A 16,053-nucleotide genomic window follows, 5' to 3' on the forward strand; every position below is an offset into this window, starting at 1 on the left:
ACAGAAAGGTACAAATGAGTTTTTGAAAAGGAAAAAATCAATAACAACATTAAAATATTAATGAAGGGAAGAATACAAAGTGTGTTCAAGTTATCATCGTCCAATGACTCTGAATTGACCGATGACATGGGTTATGATAGCTTTGAGGACCGATGTTGTTTGTGGCTTATTCTCAAACACCTGCGACTTAAGAAAACCCCACAAAAAATATCTTACCTGGTCAAATCGCATGATCTCAGTGGCCAGATCACAGAATAATGAGAAATAACGATTCCTACAAGAGGGAGCTCCAAAAGCTCTACCTGTATAGGTAACATTATGACCACCTTAAACGATAGTGAGTGTATTAGGGGAATATCGGATTCCGGCATTTCTGATCATGGTGGACAATTAGTTTCTATCACCAAATATACTTCCAAAGCTCCCGTGGGTTGGGCTACCTATCGGGCGCGTCCTCAGGTGCTGGATAGGAGAACAGCCAGGGGATTGGAGGCCCTGTCCGGGAAGCCAATGTGGCCTAGCAGACGGGGTCGCCGGACTCCTGGTCAGTAGCAGAAATAAGTAGGGTGAGGGGAACTAAAACCCCCCCAAAAGCCTTTGCAAAACATGCCACCGTGGACCAGCCTACCCAAGCTAAGGTGTGAGGGACGAAACCTCATTGTAATCAGCCTACCTCTGGTAATGCCGGGCTCTGCCAGAGGTGACCAACTCTTCCCTTGCTACTCGTGGGAACACACATGAATGAAACAGCGCAAAAACAGAAACAACAAAAACCAATCCCGAGGCTAGACAGAAGTGCTCACCTCAATCTAAGGCGGTGGCTGTGGATTAACAGGAATATCCACCCCAATCTACCGCTTGGAATGAGACGCGGCGGGCGCCATGAGCTCCGCCTTGAATAAAGGCAAGGAACCGGCTGCCCCTGCAGGAAAGCTCCCTCCCACAACGACAGTAATATCGCTGCACCTTCCAAAACCTTCGTGGAGGCCACCGTTAGAGACTTCAAGGTTGCCAAAGAGAGTGTGCGTTCGGCTAGTCTTGGCCTACACCTGCCAATATAAAGAAGATGTCTCCTAGTGACTTGTTCACCTGTAACCTTACCAATCGATGACAAGGGTACAAGTCACCTGTCAACTTAACCCGAGACAGGTGGGTATGTGTGACTAGTCTCGGTGAAGACGGGAGGGGTTCTTGGATAATATTTCAAGATTTAGATTTCATAAAAAATGGGTGCCAGGTAAATTGCCTCACAAACACTTCAAATGTGTCAATACCACTAACTTAGCAAATGATATGAAACAACAGGTACCGGTTTAAAAATTTATTCCAAACTTGAAACCACTTGCATTTATATGAGGTATAAGTCTAAGCAATCAAGCAAATAGACCAGGCAAAACAAATCAAAGGATAGCGTGGATCAATAATTATTTTCTGGGATCGTAAAAGATTAATATACAAATAGAAAAGAACATATCGAGTGGTCCAACGAAAAGTATGCACCTTGCTTTTCTCCTTTTTTTGTAACTTAACGCAAAAATGCTCGGACAGGTCAATTTTGCTTTTGAGGAGGACGTATTTTAGATGTATTTTTCTACCTGTGCCTTCAACCCCGTAGCGAGGGTGAGTAACAACCCTGAAATTTTAAATGGAAAGTGGGGTCGAGTGATATATCATTTGAAAGGGCACAAAATTCTCTTTCCAATGATACATAATTTGTTGTATCTACTTGAATAGTTATAAAAAGAGTAAGAACATTTACTCGATATTTTTGGTGTTAATGAAAATGCGGAAAAATAACAACAGCAGATAAGTGTACAAAAAGAATTCAGGCAAACGTTCATTGATTCAGTTCGGTTGCTTTTGAAATTATTTCAATTTTACTGTAAAAATAGTTTATTCCATTCCTGAACGAGTTGAAATTGTTAAACTTTATTATCAACATAATAGTTGTGCTAGACTTACTGCTCGCCTCTTTAATAACAGTCATCCCGGGAAAAATGTGAATGATTCGTACGTTGCCAAGTTAGTCCAAAAGTTTGTCGATACCGGATCTGTCTGTAATGTGAAACACCAGCCACGGAAACCGATCAGAAATGAAGCAGTGGAAGTCGCTGTTTTGGGACATGTTGAATTGGATCATACTCAAAGTACCCGTCAGCTTGCTGCAGTCTCAGGTGTCTCCCGTTCGTCCATAATACGGATATTAAAAGCCTATAAATTTCATCCGTACAAAATTAAATTAGTACAGGAACTCAATGAAGATGATCCTGATAGAAGGCTGCAATTTTGTGAACAACTGAGCCAGCTACTAATTGATGATCCGCACCTATCATTCAACACATGCTTTTCCGATGAGAGTACATTTTTTTTGAATGGAGCTGTGAATAGGCATAATTGCCGTTACTGGGATGACAGTAACCCACACTTATTCCGAGAGGTCCATACCCAGTACCCTCAAAAAATCAATGTCTGGTGTGGCATATTAGGTAGTCATATCGTAGGGTTGAATAAAATTTTAATTTTTTTTTTATTTCAATCGCTTTTATAATTTCCAACCCTTCCTAATATATTTTATTATGCAAGTTTTCAATTTGACAGAATCACAACAGACATGTGGAATAGGCCTACTGAGGAAATCACGGTAAAAAAAACGCGCTAAGTACACTACCTCATATAGGTGGCTTGGAAATGTGTGCATATAATGACGAGTACAACTTTTTGACTCGTCGTATCTCAGAAACGGTGGCTCTAAAAAAAAAGTATCGATACATTTTTTTGCAGAGAATTTTATGATCTACAATTTTTATCTAGGGTTATTTTATGATAAAACTTACTGTTTTCCTAAGATTTTTGCCTTTGACCTCGAATAAATTTTTTTTCCAGGCATCGCAATCATTCTGAATTTTAAAATCTCATTTTTAACTGTGTTTTGAACCATTACAAGCATTTGCAGCTTGTTGTAAATTTATGTACCTCCCAATGTCTAGATTGACCGGATTAAGATCCAAGGTACAGAGGATAAAATAGGGGAATAAAATGGGAAGCGCTTTTTAATCATTTCCATTGGAATTAGTTGTAGGAAATATTTTATATTCATTTTCGAGAATTGACATGAGTTAGATCGTTCAAACTATCGTCAGATCAGTTTCACACACTTACCTTGCAGATGCATGGAAATAATCATAACTGAGAAACTGATTACTTTTTTCTTAGAGGCTGGAATACTCGAAAACCAGCAACATGGATTTCAAAGAGCTCGATTCATCCCGCATGAAAAATTAAAGAATTCTGATGTTACTGATCTCCTATTTGAATCGAGATGTTTTATCAAATTGTGTGTAGTACTTGATATACACACAAACTGCTGCAGTAGTCGTATCCAAGAAAGAATCTGTATGACAGCAGAACAGATTATACGATATTTCTATCCAAAATAGAATCGTTTTTTTTTTTCGATGATACACCTCCTAAAATTTGCTCGTGTATTGGAAACTGAAAGTGGAAGGTTGGATGCACCCGAATAAGCTCTCAAATCCGAAACATCAGCTTTCCTGGCGTGACGTCAAGGCAGTGACGTAGAAGGGAGAACGATGTTTGTGTAATATTTTGAATAAATCAATACTAGCTTTCACAAACAAATGGAGCACGCTGACAGAGAGGGTGACGATATCTGAAGTCATGAATACCTTGTAATTTGTTAATGATGCATTATGAATTGAGAGACTATTTCTATAATTTCAGAATGTTCAAGTTACAGACCCAGAGCTCATGGCTACATGGGTTATTTTGTACATAACAAATAATATACAAAGAATTTGAACCATTGAAATAATAGGGAGATACAAAGGTGATGATTTGAAAAAAAAATAGATACTGAAAATATTGCAGTAACATTACAGTCTCATTATAAGATATCACACATAAAATCAAAGTTAACTAGCAGTACATAGCGAAATCGAAGAGCTTGTAAATTCCGAAATAGATGATTTCTCTTGTGTAAATACTCTGACTAAACTTGAACGGAGTAGTAGCGATTTCAGTTCAGAACTTTCGTTCCCCAAAACTATTACTGGTTGTCAATTATATAACTCTGTTAAAATCTGTCATCTGTTAAAATCTGTTTATCCGTTAACCAGCTGTCGCCCCCTTACGCCCCAAAAGGCGCAAAAACTTGTGCGAGCTGAGGACTAACGAGGTCTCACCTTTTAACGTGTGATTCCTAACACGGGTTGGACGATAGGAAATGAAAATCGATCGTCGGAATTTTAAAAAATGAGTAATTTTTTTTTCTTTCACACTATGAAGTTATCGTTTATCGTTTATAGAACATTTTTGTAGAACTCATCGATACACATAACTCTCTGATTTGAACCTCGGTCAGGAGGTTTTCGAAAAATTGCCGGAAAAACTATTTCCTCGTTTTCCGATTTTTCCCAAAAACTAGGGGGATCTGAGTTACGTGGGATTGAAACTGTGTGAAATTCTGGATTGATATCCCAACTCGTTCGAGAGATAATGGAAAAACAAGTTTCTTGGACAGACGGACGGACAGATAGACGACAGGTCTACAGGTTTTTATGTCCGAAGTTTCGTCTACTACTGCGGTACACATTATCAAAGGTGATGAGGTATTGGTTGAAGTTCTCCAGTTGGTGTTCCCAATGCAGTTACGAACAATTGCGCCTTGATGTCAAGTAGACGAAACCCGAAAAATAGCTTTGACACACAATTCATCACATTTGCTGTACCGAATACTTCTTGAGAACTTCCTTATTTGGGCAACTTCCTTATTTCAAATGTAACACCCTGTATTTTATTACATTTTTGAAATTCTCAGCACATTTTAGGCCCACTTTGTATAACAATGCCTATACCCAAATTTGTTAGTTTTGGAGATATAAGTATTTTTCTGAAAAATTTGACAGTTACAGCACCACTCCAAAAAAATCATAACTCATAGACAGTAACACTTGAAAATGTGAAATTTCACAGAATCACACATTAAGCATCAAGTCATGAACTGGTTCATCGAATTTTCGAAAATAATTTACAGGGTTGGTAAAAGGTAATTCAACATAAAAATGGATGGATTGAAATGAAATACTATCAGAAAGATGAATTATATCTTTGTTTATTGATATCAAATATAGTAATCTTATTTTGTTTATATTTTTTAAGGTTAGATTTTACTTTAATTTTAGAATTTAACTCAATTTCTTTAAATTCAAATAATAGTGTGGTTCATTTCAACAGATGTTCAAAGACATTGCCGTTTTGTTCTAAACAAGAATAAATTCTTTTTTGCATACCACTATTTGTAGCTTTATGTATAAAGTCAGAAATCAAATTATTGAAAGCTCTCAGAACCCTTCGTTTCATGTTTTCTTTATCACTCACAGAATCTGCATAAACATTTTCTTTGATATATCCCCAGATGAAGAAGTCCAGTGGCGTCAGGTTTGGAGAGCGAGGAGGAACTTTAAATGGCCCATTGTAGCAAAGCCACTGATCTTCGAACATCCCATTCAACAACCCAGCAACGGTATCAGTACTACGTGCAGGGGCTCCATCCCTCTGATACCATAACTTGAAACGGTATTGTTCAGAAACATGCCTCATGGATTTACCAACCACATTCCTAATTATATGCGACTATCTAACGCTATTCAAATTCTCTTCATGAAGATATAAATATAAAATTCGGTCTTCCTTTATAGCGCAAAAAACATTAAAACTCCATGAATCCTGGACGTTGCGCTGGCGAACGAGGTTTGGATTTTCTGCAGCCCAAAAATGGCAAATTTGGCTTCATCTGTCCATATCACGTTCTTCATGAACTCAGGATCCTCCTGTATCTTGATGAGAAACCATTCGCAGAATTCCACTCGTGCAGGTAAGTCGTAAGGTTTCAGATTTTGAAACTGGTGATATTTAAAGGGACGCCACTTATGTTTGATTAAAATCCGGTTTATTGACGATCATGAAATTCTAAGTGACTTTTCTGCGTCTTTCAACTAACTTTCTGGATAGGCTGTGAAGTAAGCCAAAACTACAATTTCGATGTCCTCATTGTTTACGAGTGTTTTTTTTGTTGATGACAGACGAAAAAGATCCGAAATCACGGCAGTTTCTTAGAAGTCTTCTTAGAATATTTTTATTGGGTCTGTGCAGATTTGGAAATTTTCTGCAAAAACACGACAAGTTCTATCCATTACCTTACTGCATTCACCATAAATGATTAAATTCAGGAAATCTTCATTAGAATACCCCAAACGAGACATTTTGCACACAAATAGAAAACTACGAAATACACGTCAATTATATCGCATAAAATTTTGACATATTTGTTGTAACTTCATTTGTTTTCAAAGCTTTCTTTGTTTGGTATTGCTTCAAATGATTTACACTTAGTACGTAGTATTCAAAAATAATAGAATAGTGTATGGTTTCCATTTGACAAAATCGTGTTTCATCAGTTTTCTTGATGTTATGTTTTAGGTGGAAATTTCGACCACCCTGTAAATTATTTTCGAAAATTCGATGGACCTGTTCATGACTTGATGCTTAAGGTGTGATTCTGTGAAATTTCACATTTTCAAATGTTACTGTCTATGAGTTATGATTTTTTCGGAGAGGTGCTGTAACTGTCAAATTTTTCAGAAAAAAATCAATAACTCGAAAACTAACAAATTTGGGTGTAGACATTGTTATACAAAGTGGACCTAAAATATGCTGAGAAATTCAAAAATGTAATAAAATACAGGGTATTCCATTTGAAATAAGGACGTTGCCCTACACTTCCGGTATAACGGAAAGAGACCGGAAGTTGAAAATATTTTAGTTGGGAAGGCCATTTTGTATAACACACTACCATACAATTTCAAGTTTTTATTTTGAATCATTCTCCAATTATTCCCAACGAACGCTCGTCGTGAAAGACCCTGTATAGACTCAACACAGAAATTATGCGATAAATGTCAGTGGAATTTTCTCCTCCTTGATGCAGTGGAGTCACTCTTCTAGTTTTCAGTCCACAGGGGATCCATCCTGTTAAGAAAGCTACGTAAGCCTAGGTGTGTTTTGTTCGAAATATATTCACAAAAAAGGAATTCCAATATATACTGTCACTCATGAAAGTTGAAAAACGCCACTTTTTATTATGCATTCCGAAACTAATTTATTGTATAATTTGAGACATTGTATCAAACATTTGCAAAGTACATTTTTATTGAGTAACAACTGTTAGATCAAAATAGAAACAATTAATGGATAGACTTTTGTTGCTTATTGAGAGTTTTTGTCGAACATTCAGTACCTAGAGATAACTGAAGAATTGGGAACGCTGTTTACAATTGTGAGGTTATGTTCTAAGTATTCAGAAATCTTGAAGATTCTCAAAGACGTGCAACCATTCTAATCGTGGAGATATTTCCCTTTCATTCATCATTCGTCACGAATAACATTCACGTCCATATAAATAGACCCAGTCGCTGTCAACGTTATATAACTTAAAGGGCCTTCATAATGGGTAATTCTCCATCGCTACCGAACACGTCGATATCTACAATTCTAATTCCATTGCAGTGTCGGTTGACTATTGTCCGTGTTTAGCAGATACCCATTGAAAACTGTGCTTTATCTACCCCCGTTCCTTTTGACAATGACACTGTATATTTGCGTCTGTTGTAAGGGCTTTACGTGAAAATGTCGTGTATGACACTTCAAATTTAGGTATCACAATGACTACCTATTGTGTCGTATTGGCCGATGACGTTTCACTATTTTATTCAGGCGAGCCTCGTTTATGTTCTCTGATGATACCGCTTTGTGCAGGAATTTTCAACACAAAGTGAAACGAGCTTCTATCATTTCAGTTTCAGTATGGTCAATTGATTTTTACGGAGGCGCAGAAAGACCACTTATTTTTATTATTCGTTCCTTGGAAATTGAGACTTCAAAACTAGAAATTACGATTTTGAAACTCGAGATTGAAGTCGAAATTTCAAGACTGAAGTCGAAGTTTCAAGTTTGAAGTCCACCAGTTATAGTGGTTTGAAATTCTGGCCAATAAAACCCCGAGTCTGGTGGAGATACGTTGACACCTTCATAAAATGTAACCATGGAATATAGAACTGGACACCTTCCTGAAGCATATCGACCTTCCATCACTTTCACAATGGAGAAGTAATTCCACAACGAATTGACATTGACACACATCGAAACCAGCAAATCGGGAATATCACAGGATGTTTGGACTCATCAACATAACATCAAGTGATCTTAAGCTGAGACCACAGGAAAGAACGCCGGTTTAGGAGGAAATTCATATGTTATCCAACAACGCATTCAGCCAAGCTAGTGTAGAAAAAAACCAACATATGGAAACCCACAGTCGAGAGGGAAACGGCCAACTCGCGCCAAACGGTCAGCTCCCGCTAAGCAGCGAGAGGGAAGAGGGGATAGGTGAAAGCACTTGAATGACATATAAATAGTCATCTCTAGGAAGAAGTTCAGTCATCACCCGAAGACGATTGTGGACACTAACAATAGAAACGTCGTGATATAACTTGGCTTGAAATTTTTCAATATTCAATTCTTTTTTATTGTTCAATTTTCAGTTGTGGCTTGTATTTTATTTTATTTCATTTAAGGGTTTTTTGCTTAATATAATTGTTATTTTCAGCTATTTATTATAATTTTATTTTTTCTTTCAAGGATTTCTAATCATGTTACATCATATAAGACAATGTCGAGCCCCAACTAATGTCAAAAGTCGAAGTTTTGAGATTACAGTCGAACACATGATAGAACTGATCGATACTTGATGAATATCCATCGTAACGTATTCAAAAAACACACTTCAATGTGACATTTCCATTTGGAAGTTTACAAAACCGCGACACTTGTTTCGCTATACGATAGCATCTTCAGGCGACCCAATACTGTAGACTACTTTCGTTCATCTATTCGAATACGTTGGATTATCCAAACTGAATGTGGAATGAATATTCTATCAACTCGGTTAGAAGATAGGGGGGTGCTTCTTCACCTTAGGATGGGTGTTCATGGTCAATCAATAACACATCCGGCGCTCAAATTCACAATGTGATGTTGCTGAAGATTGTTCAAAGTCAAAGGAAAAAGTCTAGATGCCACCTCGCTCACGCAGTTGGAAGTCGTTCAAGGTCAAACGCGAAACACTCCCTTAAAGTCATTTTGACTACACTGTGTGACGTAGGTGAAGGTCGTTTCAAGGTTGAAAGTGGTGGGGGAGACCCGAAATCGGCTTCAACCAACTACTATTGTGACGCCCGAAGAGTTATCGTGTAGCGAAACACGTGTCGCGGTTTAGTAAACATTCAAGTGGAAGTCTCACATTGAAGTGTGTTTTTGGGATACATTGAAGTAAGTTTCGAGTAAAAAGGCGCTGTTTCAACTCGCCATAGGTCTCATCAGTGGTACTAGGCTGAACCACAAACGCATGGGATAGATCAAGTGGAAGTCTCACATTGAAGTGTGTTTTTGGGATACATTGAAGTAAGTTTCGAGTAAAAAGGCGCTGTTTCAACTCGCCATAGGTCTCATCAGTGGTACTAGGCTGAACCACAAACGCATGGGATAGATCTTACAGATGATGTCTTTGTAAGAGGAGATGCCATCGCGCCCTTACTCGAAATTACGATTTTGAAGCCGAAATTTCGGAAATATTTCATTAAAAAGTTTTTTTGCAACGGGGAATGTTCCTCAATTTGGGTTATTACAGCAAATGCAAGTTTGAACAAAATATAGTTGAGTTCAATTCATGAGTTTTTCAAATTCACTTCGAAAAGTATTCAAATTGATGTTTCAAATGTTGGGTTTCAATTTTCAAAGGGATTTGTTTCTAATTCACATATTGGCAACAGCGCCTATATCAAGTTGAAATAATTTATACGTACCTAGATATTCTACTTTGAAAAAGGAAAATTATCTTTATAAATCAACAATTATGGCAAAATATAAATTATAGTTCAATACCACCTCCACAAGCCACATAAACAACAGTTTTTTTGTTATTTATTTATATAGAGGAAGATAGGTTAGGTGCACAAAATGTCATATGTCACAGAATGTCTCGGAACTCGGAACATTAGTAAACAGAACAGCACGCCTCTGAAATATGTTATCTTTGTTTGTCTCATACAGGTCACAGATTCATTGTCCTTTATTAGCTATAACCGATGTTATAGCTAATAGGTTGAAATGATAAGTTTAAAATGCGTTGTTTCAGAGCTCTTTTATGAAAACTATTTGATTTTCGTCAGGAGGAACATTCCCCATTATAATATGCTATCTAGCAGCGAAGTAGAGGAAACGTTCTCCCAGACTTCCTATTCCAGATTCACTAATATTGTTGTAGATAATGCTATTTTTTATATCAAATTACCAAAAAAAATTAAATCAGTATAAAAAAATGTATATATAATAAAATTATAAAAATAATAAATAATATCTGTTGTGAATTTATCAAGAACATAGCTTAAATAATTGTAACCGTTTTTCATCATCATTTCGCATCGGTTTGTCAGGCTACTTGAAATTATTTTATCGCGCGATTGTTTCAAGTTTGCAATAACTCCTTAAATATATATTTGAACAAACGGCAAGTATATTGTGCATAATAATTTCGCAACGACCACTTTTATGAACATTGTATATTTATACATGCCTGAGAAAGCTATTTGATTTTCAATATGCAGTTTTTCCAAATGAATTTAATCCCCAGCGATTCAAAGCCAACGTCAGTCCCTACTTCCACACGGGCTCTTAGAGCGCCTTAACGATTTTCCTGTAGTGCTTGTGTTTGGACCTTGAAAAAAATAAACAGAAAATCGTCCACAAATTTCACACACATCTTACATTTTTTCCAAGAGCAAAGTTAAAAAAGTTAAAAAATGAGCAGTATCGTTTTTTAATAAAAAATGAACATGACTGCTCAGGGGAATGTATCAAATTGAATTGTGTATATCCCGTGGCGAACCTTGGACTGACTATCGTCTTTATTATAATAACATAATATTCGTATTCTCCTAACACACACTGAACATTTTTATTTCCAGAGGCATCGCACCGAGGTGATTGTTGACGTCAGTTCCTTCTAATACACTTTTGTGTGTATATGTTTACACAACTCTCCAGGGACTACCGATGTTGTTATAAGCAGAGCCGTATTTATTTTATTCAGCGAAAACCAATTAATTCATCTTAAATTACAGGCACACAAAACTGGGATGCGAACACCATTATACAGACCGAACCAGGTGGACGGAAATAAAATGTGTGATTTTCGTCACATAAATTGAAAGGGATATACTTTGAGGAGGGATTAAGAAAAGTTCTAGGTTTCTATTTCTCCATCTCAATACAAACAATTTGTGAATCTTCCAAAGAAAGAAAGAAAGCCATCAATTTCGAAATGGATTCTTTACAAAGATATGTAGATCATCTCAAAAACAACTACTTTCAAATGTCTATGTCTAAACATCATTATGAATTATACAAAAATACTTTTTTCTGTTCAGTTTACACTAAAAATATTCGTTATGTTATTGAATCAGATATCAATTACAGGATTGCTACATAATATAGTATATGGAGTGTAAAGTGATAAAGAGTTCATTTTGAAATTAATAGCTGTCTTTCTTTCTTTGGAAGATTCCTAGATTTTTTTGTAAGAAGGTGGAGAAGTAAAAATTATCTCTGCTATAAATATACTATTGGAGTGACCCATCCAAATAGACAAATGATGATTCAGGTACATAATAAATATATTTTGAAAAACTAAAAAACGGTCTTTTAAAGAACATCGAACTAAAAAGTCGTGAATATTTTTGTTGATAAGCTTAAAACAGTTAGGTACGAACAAAAAATACTATTATTATTGTGGAAAAAGCGACGGGAGCTTGATATACAAAAAATATGACACAAAGCGCCAACGCTTTTTTCACAATAATACTAATATTTTTCGTTCGTTATTGTTTTAAGCTTATTTAAAAAGAAATATTTTTAACTATCTAGTTCGATGTTCTTTAAAAGCGTGTTTTTAGTGTTTGAACTACAATCATTTTTCATTTTTTAGTTTCGTATGCTATAAAATCGTGTTTTTTAGTCTTTTTAAACTATATTTATTTTATCTAAACCTTGAGATCAATCAGCCGTATATTGTTTAGAAAAATGACCATTGATATTTTCCGATTCCGGATAACGAGCCTAAAATCAGCTACCAAGCCCAAGATAGCAGGCACGCAAAGGAGGGTTACAAATAAGGCAGCAGGCGCGCGTGTTAATAAAAAATAATAAATTTTTCAAAGGTAGAAATACATGTAAAGTGAGTTCGAATTATATCAAGGAGGTTACGTACATCTGCCCGCGAATAGATCAAGCAATAATGTCGATATATCAAGGATGTTACGTACAGCGCCATCTGCCCGTGAATAGATCCAGCAATAATGTCGATAATTCTGTCAAATACATATCTCGAGCTTGAGAGTTACAAACATACATACATACATGCAGGTGAAGCTAATAAACGCGTGTTAAAAACCACAAACATCTTTCGCAATTGTACATTATTATATAATTCTCGCTGACGTTTTCCAATAAAAATCTCTTGCTGTTTTACACTTCTAGATTTAGATGAACTCCTTGGGCAGATCTAGGAACCGTAAGCAATGTCTTTGGTAGACTTTAACCAAGCGCACGTTGTTTCCCGAGTATTACTTTTTGTGCAACACGTTCGAAGACTTCTTTGACACATATTCTGCAGCTGTAATTTGCTTACTTCTCGCATATAAAGACTCACAATGAGTTATGTCATTAATGGATGAGATCAGTTAGTCCTTGTGATGAAAATATTGCATCCTTATTTTGTACCTGACTCCTGTATGGATTCGAGTCCTAATTTTTTATACCAATACCATGCAGCCCTTTCTAGTGCAACAGAATATAAAGATGTTTTCATTATTTCAGGCCCTACTAGTTCATTTTCGTGTTTTTACTCCATAGTTACCAACTACACAATAATGCGAACCTAAAGAAACAATTAACAAACTACTGAACAAACGTCAATTTTTATGGAGGAATCTTAGAGTTTTTGATTGATCTTTCTGGTAATTACCACCTTCCACAATCTGAAAAAATTAATATTGTAATGACCAACTTTATACAGAAGGAGTTTTGAAATACGTCAATGTTGCTGATTGATTTTGAAACATTCAATGTAGTCATTATATTCTCTTTTATTAATCTGTTGCAACGGTTTCACTTTCATGTATTTTATCGAAATGGGTCGCATGTAAGATATATTCTCAATATTCTCAAATATATGTTCAAAATACCCTCATTTACAGATCCTACATGGGCTGAAAACTCTCGGCCTTGAAACATAGATGGAGTTAGTCTTTTTGCATTCACCGCTCCTTCAGTAAATACAAAAAACGCGTTTTCTTTCTTGGATCTGGGACTTTTTAGCCCATTTGTTATGAGACCATTCTTGTATTGACCCATTCCATTCGATGGTCTCCGTTTCTGATGTAATCTCTATTTCAATTGTTACAACAACAAGGTATGTTCCAAATGCAATTTTTTGTTTCTTCTTCTATGTTGCTGGGCGTTTCATGTTTAGGTATAGATCTCAGTATATTTTTCGTTTCTTAAGAATTTCTAACGTGGTATCTTTTTCCATTTTTTTCAATCTTTTCAGATATTCCTGGAGCATAAGATGTGACATTAGTTGTGAAATGTGTTGGTTCTTGAATTGATGAATGTAGAGTTGGTAGTTGTAGCATTGGTTACGCTGTTTTTAAAGTCATTTGTTGGTCGAATTTTGTTGTCTATTGCCTTGAATGTGGAGATATAAGCATTAACCTCCATCAGTGATATTAGTACCTGAATGCATTTGTAATTATCTTATATGGTCTTGAAGGTCTCCCATGTAGCTGATCTTTAATGCCAAACTCAGATTGTTCCCCAACATTTATCGGTAATTCACTCAACAGTGAAATGAGTATGTGGTTAGAATATCCCAATGGAGGCCTTACGGTGACTGTGTACATTTCTTGATTGGTTGTTAGATATAGATCCAGAAGACTAGCATATTCTCCATCACGGTCAGTAATCCTGGTTGGCCGATTTATTATCTGAGTCTGCTGCTTATTGTGCAGTTGCTTGGTGGCCGAAGGCTTTACAGAAAACGGCCCAAGCGAAGTTCTCTGGTTTACAGAGACAGTCTTGTCTGGCTATCGCTGGTGCCATCAGTACCACACCGTTAGCGGCCATGGAGATCCTTCTAGATATACCTCCTCTCCACATTTTTCTGGAGAGCGAGGCGGATGGACTGCATACAAACTTGTGCACATTATCAATTGCACAAATCAATTAAATGCAGAGTGAACTGGAAGTTACAGCATTCTGGAAATGATCTCTGACTTTATGCCTCCAACTGTCAACTACGAACTGCCTTATAAAGATTATTCCCGAGTAGAGAGGACTGGATCCTCCGGGAGAAGGAAATATTAAGAGCAGATAGTTGTTGGTTCACAGATGGATCAAAAACACCTTCCGGTTCTGGTGCAGGTGTCTTTAGTCGCAGATCCAGGACAGAGATATCTACCTGCCTAGGAACTTATGCGACTGTATTTCAAGCGGAAATTTACGCTATTGAATTGTGTGCGGAGAGATTGGATGAAACCAACCTCACACACAAGTCAATAAAAATATTCTCGGACAGTCAAGCGGCGTTGGTAGCTCTTAGCTCCTGCTTAGCAACGTCTAAATTGGTACCAAATTGCCAAAAACGACTCTCCTCGATAGGAAGACTTAACAGGTTGTCTCTGATCTAGATTCCTGGCTATACTGGCCTGGAAGGTAGTGAAGCTGTTGACTTTCTTGCAAAGGATACCAAACAGTTGTTGGACTACAGTAGGGATGAACTACGATGTCTAACAGGCCTTCTTACTGGTCACTGTCATTTGAATCATCATATGCAGAGACTTCGAGTGTCGGAAGACAGTGTCTGTCGCCTCTGTTTGGAAAATTATGAAACAGCAGAGCATATAACTTGTGCCTGCCCCGCTGGGGACCGAATCAGGTTCTTAGAGTTCGGCAGAACCGCACTCTTACCATCTGACCTGAAAGACCACTTACTATACAAACTAATCGGCTTTGTTAAGAAGCTGAGTTTATTTGGACGAGTGTGAATAAGTGTGAGCCACAGTAAACCCTTGCGGGTTGCGGTAGAGGGTCGAATAGACCCACACACTTTAGACCTAATCTAACCTGACCTGCTGCTTATTGCAAAAGTTTAGCTTCGCGACCTTGTTCGTCGTTGATATTTGAAAATTTGAGCCATTCGATATTGCGGACATTGAAGTCACCGAATATGGAAATTTCGGTACTAGGATGATTGATTTGTTTTTCGGCAGGCATTTACCAGAACCTATTGGGTGGAGAGTGATGTTTTGTCCATTATAATATTCATTTATGAATTTATGGAAGGTGAAAACTCCTTCGAAGCCAGGAAAAAGCCTCCTGCACAGTTTTAATCTGATTTGTTCTCCTAGTTATCGTATGGACACCAAAGGTGACTCCGATCGTCATGTGGATCATCAAATATCTCCAGAAATCAACCCCAATATCGTGAAAATTACGGCGAAGGCTCGGCCCAACGTTGACCATTTGTTGCTCGCTACTTGGCGATGGCGGTTCGGAGACAAAGTGACACGGCGGCGGCGAGTTTAGTCGAGAAGGACGACGGTGGCCGGCGAGCGTCGTTGACGTCGGAGCGAGGAGAGGAGGTATTGATCCGTAGAGGAGGCTGCAACGAGACGCCTCAACACGCAACGCTATCGCGATTCCAACACACTTTCGGCTGTACAATCCACTCCGGGAGTTGTTTACCGGAATCTTCGAAGAATACAGAAACGATACTAGTCCATTTTATTCAGTAGGATCATCAGGAATCAAAATAAGTCTGAAGACTGTAACTTTGAAACGTTCATCTCTCTCAACGTACCT

At 37.3% G+C, this 16,053-nt stretch overlaps 1 protein-coding gene across 7 annotated transcripts in view; it reads right to left on the reverse strand.

Annotated features, from left to right (window-relative positions):
• Positions 1 to 16,053, reverse strand: part of LOC111502890 (diacylglycerol kinase theta) — a 62,081-nt gene that overhangs the window by 28,980 nt on the left and 17,048 nt on the right. The gene's annotated exons all lie outside the window — the stretch shown is intronic.

This window comes from Leptinotarsa decemlineata, unplaced genomic scaffold (assembly GCF_025532065.1).
Source record: "Leptinotarsa decemlineata unplaced genomic scaffold, Ldec_3_MD MMD2_tig00026361_RagTag_RagTag, whole genome shotgun sequence".
In the NCBI taxonomy this organism is placed as follows: domain Eukaryota; kingdom Metazoa; phylum Arthropoda; class Insecta; order Coleoptera; family Chrysomelidae; genus Leptinotarsa; species Leptinotarsa decemlineata.